Consider the following 6,896-nt stretch of genomic DNA (forward strand, 5'->3'; position numbering starts at 1 on the left):
CAGCAGTGATTGTCTGATTGGTTGTCAATGGCACACTTTGGGAGCGCGCAACAGAAGTTCCAGCTGTAGTCGTACAGTTGGGACAAAGACTGAACCCAAATGGATATGATCGATCAGACAATGAGACAGGAGTGGTAATAGTCGAGATGGGTGTGAATTTTGGGAAAACATGAGAAAGGGGTAGTCCTCGACCATTAGCCGATGCTTGACACATTTCAGTCATTTGCTGTTTCGGAATTCTATTTTCCTCAACCACAGTAGACCCTTGTCGAACCCTCTGACCCCGAGTCTCTTGACCACTCGTAACAACTTCAATGTCAGTTGTCAATGACATTTTTCCTTTGGATTTCGTATTGCCAGCTTGCCACAAACCGACCACCTCAAACTTTCTTCTATGATTCAAAATAAGAGACACGTTAGAATGGACTCAGTCGGTCCTTATTGTCATCGTCATCATTTATTTCATTTTTTTCATTTTTTTTTTGGTCGATCGAACCTGATGTGGGTTGCCTACGTATCATATGGGAACATGAATCAGATCATGCGTAGTCCGGGAAGATCAAGAATAAAGGAAATAAACTAACTCTTTTTTTTTTAATTTTTGAAAGAAAGACTTATAAAGAAGAAAGAAAATATTTTTTTTGAATTTCGATTTTTTTTTCCCGAAATTTCGAAAGAAAAACTTCTAAATAAGAAAGAAAATATTTTAGAATTTTTAGAATTTTATTTTGAATTTATGAAAGAAATATTTCTAAAGAAAAGAAAAAAAAGAGAAAATGTTTTTGAATCTTGAATTTTCTTTTCAATTTTCGAAAGAAGAATGAAAATATTTTTGGATTTTGAGAAGAAATTAAAAAGAAAATGTTTTTGTATTTTTTTTTAAAATTGGGGTCTAAAAGAAAGACTTTCTAAAGAAGGAAGTAAAGGAAAATATTTTTGGATTTTTTGACAATTGTGGGCCGGAACCGATGAAGTTTGCCTACGTATCTCACACCCGGTGAGAATCAGACCCGCATAGTTCTGCTATTTTGATACACAGAAAAATATGATTTGTTTTGAAATGATTCTCTTTTTTTTTTGAAATTTCGACAGAGTAACGGGATTTTTTGAATACCGGGATTATCAAAACCAGGTATTTTTCTATCCTACCTCACTCTTGGTTTTTCTCCTTTTTTTTTTGGATTTTGTTTTTCTTACTCAAGAAGCTGGTCAACATACAAGCCAAGAAAATTAATGCACAAGTAGCACGTAAAGAATGCATTAGGATGGTCCTTTAATTTTGGGTACATCTGTCCTAGACGGACCCAACCCCTGTGTTGAGTCCCTTAAGTCAAATGCACGTGATGCAAGCAAACATACCTACTAGAGATCCGGCATGAGGCTGTGTTATTCTAAGTTTAAATCCTGGGTGTATTGTTCTAGACCTGGCTTACCCGAGCGGACAACAGCTGGGGGGGAGCGTACCGGGAATACAGAAGCTTCACCGGTTTTGCAACTTGTCCGAACCTCGTTCTAAAATTAGGATATGACTCTAACAGAAAAGAAGCCATGCGAAGCGCACGCTTCCCAGAAGATTTAGAAGACTCAGAGAGAAGAAGGGTTTCGTAGCAGTTTATATACAATTCACACAATATCAAAGTGGTAAAAAAAAGCGGCATTTAGCACATTAGGTTCAAATACGTAAAACTCAGGAAATCATGAAAGCCAATCATAACAGCTATTCTAAGCTCGAATTCTGAACCCTGAACCAGAGATTCTGGGTTCTTGTCCCCAGCAGAGTCGCCAGAGCTGTCACACTTCCTTTTTCCCGAAGGGAGATTAGGGGATAAGGGAGTTTTTCCAATTAAAGTGACATAAATCAAAATGGGATTATTTATTTATTCAGAGTCGCCACTTGGAATAATTTATGGTGTCCCAAGTCACCGGTTTATTTTAAATCCCAAATCGAGAAAATTGACTGTTATTTATGGTCTGCGAACACAGAAGACCGGGTAAGGAATTTTATTAACCCGGGAGAAGGTGTGAGGCACTCCCGAGTTCCGTGGTTTTAGCACGGTCGCTCAACTGTAATAATTGGCCTAATTATCTGATTTATTACATATTTAAAGCCTATTGCGCATTTTTACTTTTTAACCGCTTTTAATTATTTATGAAATTATTTCTGGAACAAGTCACGATGTCGTACACTTGTCATTTTGTCACACACCGCAAACCGCGCCACATGAAATGCACCCGCGATTTACGATATGCTTATTTTTATTATTGTTTGAAGTTATGATCGGGCCACATCAAATGCACACCCGAATTGGGATTTACGTATCGTGATCATGCAACGGAAATCATACCCATGACCACGATGATTCATTATTAATAGCGCTTAAAGCAAACTACGATGTTCGATGTTCATGAATTATTTATTCGACTATTTGAGATCGTTGTAAGGTCATGGATTATGAAAGTTGTTGTGGATAAATGTGCATGTTTAACTGCTGATTCATTAACAAATTCAAATACCTGCGACCTATCAACAATTGTGCATTCAGCACCACTAAAATCTTAATAAACTTTCACTTTAAACTTGACAAGAGAACAAAATTAATGCATAAACAAAATACACTCTGCGTAGATATCTATAAGAAATTTCCAAATATAAGAACCCACTATCCAAAACTTCGTCATCCATATTTTAGTAATTACCCAATAGACTCTAACACATCTATCTTATAAGAGCAGATGAAAATTAATGCAGAACGAACAAAATAACTTAACATAGCTAAAGCAATTGTCACGGGTATAAACTATATACAGTTTTTCAACACACGAGTGACAACTAAAGTATTGCAAAGCAAACACTACAAAACGGCAAGATGCTTATTCAACAAATCCATTCGACAATTGACACCATTAAGTCTATATTTATTCATGAAATCAGTCAACAGTTATACATGAGCTCGGAACGTACCTTTATATTGATGAATAAAGCTGAAAATTTGCAACTCAATCGGAATAACAAAGCAACAATCGTTGGACTGAAACGCCGAAATTGTGAATCGGAACCTCGAATCGGCACCGGAAAACTCGAAATCCAAACCCGACTTCAATTAAACTCCGTCGGATTTCATGGTTTCAAAATCAAAAATCAAAAGAAGAAGCTAAAATCTGTTCTGGCGGATGAGCTGCGAGCGTAGCAGTCATCGGATGTTTCACCATTTTGTGAGTCCTTTCCTCAATAAATCAACGTTCTCTTGAACCTTGGCTAAAATAGGGACCTTGAACGGAGAGCTCAAAAGGTATCGACTCGCCGACTCAAAGGGTGACAGCTTTTCCAATTATAAGAGTGGTGGTATGACTTATGAGAAGAAACCGGGGTAGGAGACCATAGACGAAATCGCGTGCAGCGAATTCAAATGTCTTCTACACCCCCAACTCCGATACAACTTGGCAAAAATGAAATCTGGTGTTCCGGAAGAAGAATTGACGGAGCTTTTAATAACTGACTCAAAAACTCAAATGATCTGAATGGCAAACGGGGATGATTTTGGCTATGGTATTTTAATTTGTGGCTGCTGAACCAGAGGAGCTTAGTTTTGGCTTATGGAGTTCGGTGACTTTATTGCTAACTAAAGGACGATGGCCTAACGCTAGTGGTGGAGCTGCTGCGGCGTTAATGGAGGAAAGCCGGGGTAATTGGTATATGAAGAAGAAGGCGACGACGTTCTTAATCCTAAGCTGCTAGGGTTCGTCCGTCTCTGTTCAATGAGAAAATAAGGGAGAGCTCTCTCTTCTGAAGGGGGGCCTTGTCAGGGTGTAGGAAATTAGGTTTTATTTTTATTATAAAAGGGTTGTGGGTTAGGGAATGGGTAAATGGGCTGAAGGGAGGAGTGGGCTGTCAGAAATTGGGGTCAAGTTTGGGCCAAATTTGCCTTTAAAGGTAGCCCTTTAACTCTACAAAGCTAAAATATTAATTTCTTTTCCTAAAATATCATACCATAAAAAATGTAAAATCAATCCTAATTAATTAAAATATCTATATTATGACATGAAACTATTTTTGTATTTTCAAACATATGTTTTAAAATTAAAACTAAAAGTTGACTGAAATCCTATAAAAAATAAAAAATAAACAATTTTTTTTTTGAAATATTCCTTTTAAAAGTTACGCGGGTCAAAAATTACATGCTTACAAGGGGATGGATACTCATTCCCGCCCGACTATTGGAGATTTTACTCTCAAGGTGGCCCGACTATCGGAGAGATTACTCTTAATATAACCCGATTATCGAAGAGATTACTCTCAAGGTGACCCGACTATCGGAGAGATTACTCTCAAGGTGGCCCGACTATCGGAGAGACTACTCTCAAGGTGACCCGACTATTAGAGAGATTACGCTTAAGGTGGCCCGACTATCGGAGAGATTACTCTCAAGGTGGGAAGGGATGAATACTTATCCCCGTCCGAAAATCAGAGAGATTACTCTCAGGGTGTGAAAGGATGGATACTCATCACGGCCCAAATATCGGAGAAACTTATATGTCCACCTTAATATGGGAAAGTATAGTTTCTTTTAAGGACAAACCCACGAAGAGACCAACTTAAGGTGCAAAGGGACTTATATGCAAAGGGACTCAGTTACAACCAAGATATATAGGTGCCCACCAGAGGACTTTGGTAGTGGTCCAACAACATCTAATCCCTAAGCGTCAAACGACCAGGATGCAACAGTCGGGTGCAACACTTCGGGAGGCTGATGAATAAAAATTGTATGAAATTGGAAAGCCTTGCATCTTCGAGCGTAGTCCAAGCAATCTTTTACCATCGTTGGCCAATAATATCCCATCCTTTTTATATGAAACTGGAGCTTTGGTCCAGACTAATGTGATCCATATACCCAGCGTGCGCTTCTTGCAAAGCTTGGAGTGCTTCTTCTTCCCCTAAGCATTGCAAGAGTACCCCCTCGAATGATCTTTTGTATCAGGTAACTTTGTAGTAAAGGAAGCGTGGTGCACGACGGCGGATTTCAGTCCTTCTTCTAGGATTTTTGGATGTATCCCATAGCTCAAGTAATTGATAATGGGTTGTCACCATTCTTCCTTCTCAGTTTCAGAAATAGCGACAAGATGCTCGAGTTCATTTTATTCACTTTCACCCTCATTTGGCGGTGATACTACCCATTTTTGGCAGATAGTAACTTGCGCTTGATCTGGCAGGGTTAACGATGAAGCTAGGGCAGCTAAAGTAACAGCCCTCTTGTTTTCTTTCCTAGGCACATGTTGAATAATCACGTCACCGAGCCACCCCATTAACTTTTTAGCATAATTATGATATGGACGTAGTTCAGGTTTCTTGACCTCGTAACTACTTAAAAGCTGGTTGATCACTAACTGAGAGTCACCAAATACTTGCAATTGCAACCGCTTCATTTCGACAGCCATTTCAAGCCCAAGTATTATTGCTTGATACTCAGTAACGTTGTTAGAGCAGAGTTGTGTCAACGTAAAAGAGTAGGAAAAAACTTCACCTTGAGAAGTGACAAATACTACGCCAGCACCAACTCCTCCGCGATGTGTAGCACCATCGAAGTGTATCTTCCATGGAGGTTGAACTTCAATGATCATTGCGTCCTCATCAAGTAGTTCGATAGTTAGCTCCCAATCATCAGGTATAGGGTGATCTGCCAAGAAGTCTGCTAACGCTTGTCCTTTTATAGCCTTTTGAGAGATGTACACAATTTTAAATTATTGAAACTGGAAGTACCACCTTGCTACGATCATTAAGGACAGGTTTTGACATCACAAAGTTGATGGGATTTGCTCTAGAAATAAGACGGACGACATGAGCTTGAAATTAGTGCTTCAACTTTTGGATTGAGAAGGCTAGTGTCAAATATAACTTTCGATTGGCGAATAATTCAGCTCATTTGGTGTCATCATCCTGTTGAAGTAGTAAAAGGAGTTTTCTTTTCCTTCACTATTTTCTTGGGCCAACAACGCTCCAATAGAACTTTCTTGTGCTGAAATATATAGTATCAACGGCTTTTCGGGTATAGGGGTTGCCAAAACTAGAGGCTTCATCAAGTAAATTTTGATGCTTTCAAAGGCATTGCTACAAGCGTGATCCCACTTGAAAGGAACGTCTTTCTTCATGAGGAGACTGAATAGTTGGCACCTCCCAGCTAGGTTTGAGAAGAATCTCCTAAGGTATGCTAACTTTCCTTGCAGACTTTTCAATTCATGAATATCGAGGGGCTCAAGCATCTTCAAAATGGCATCCACTTTGGCTTGATCAATTTTGATCACTCGATGTCGGGCAATTAAATCAAGAAACTTTCCTTAAGCAACTCCAAAGGCGCATTTCAATGGATTCATCCTAAGTTGATGTGAGCACGTAATTTTTGCCCTGTAAAAAATACTCCAATAAAATCCACTAAAATAGATTTTTCTAATTGTTTTAATTTTCATAGAATTTTTAGGAATTTTTTGTTAATTATTTTTTGCATTTAGTTGCATATTTAATATCTTAAAATTATAAGAAAATACCAAAACAATGTCCAAATCTTCATTTCATAGCATTTTAGGTTTTTATTTACATTTTTAGGATTTAAATACGTCTATTAGTTGTATTATTAGATGAAAATCATAAAAATACCATGGGCATTTTATATTTTTAGCTTTTAGTCTTAAATTATTAATTTTCTTCCATTAGTTTCAAGTTAATTAATTATTTGAATATTAGAAATAGTAGGTAGATTAATTTTGCAAATTAGACATAAGATAGGATTTAATTTAGAATCTTTTTAAGAAAAAGCACAAAAGAAGGAATTAAGGAATATGTTGGTCTTATTTAAATTTGGGCCAAAGATAATTCTTGCGGCCCAAATCCCCTCCCTAGCCCAAAT

Source organism: Nicotiana tabacum, chromosome 23 (assembly GCF_000715075.1).
Source record: "Nicotiana tabacum cultivar K326 chromosome 23, ASM71507v2, whole genome shotgun sequence".
In the NCBI taxonomy this organism is placed as follows: domain Eukaryota; kingdom Viridiplantae; phylum Streptophyta; class Magnoliopsida; order Solanales; family Solanaceae; genus Nicotiana; species Nicotiana tabacum.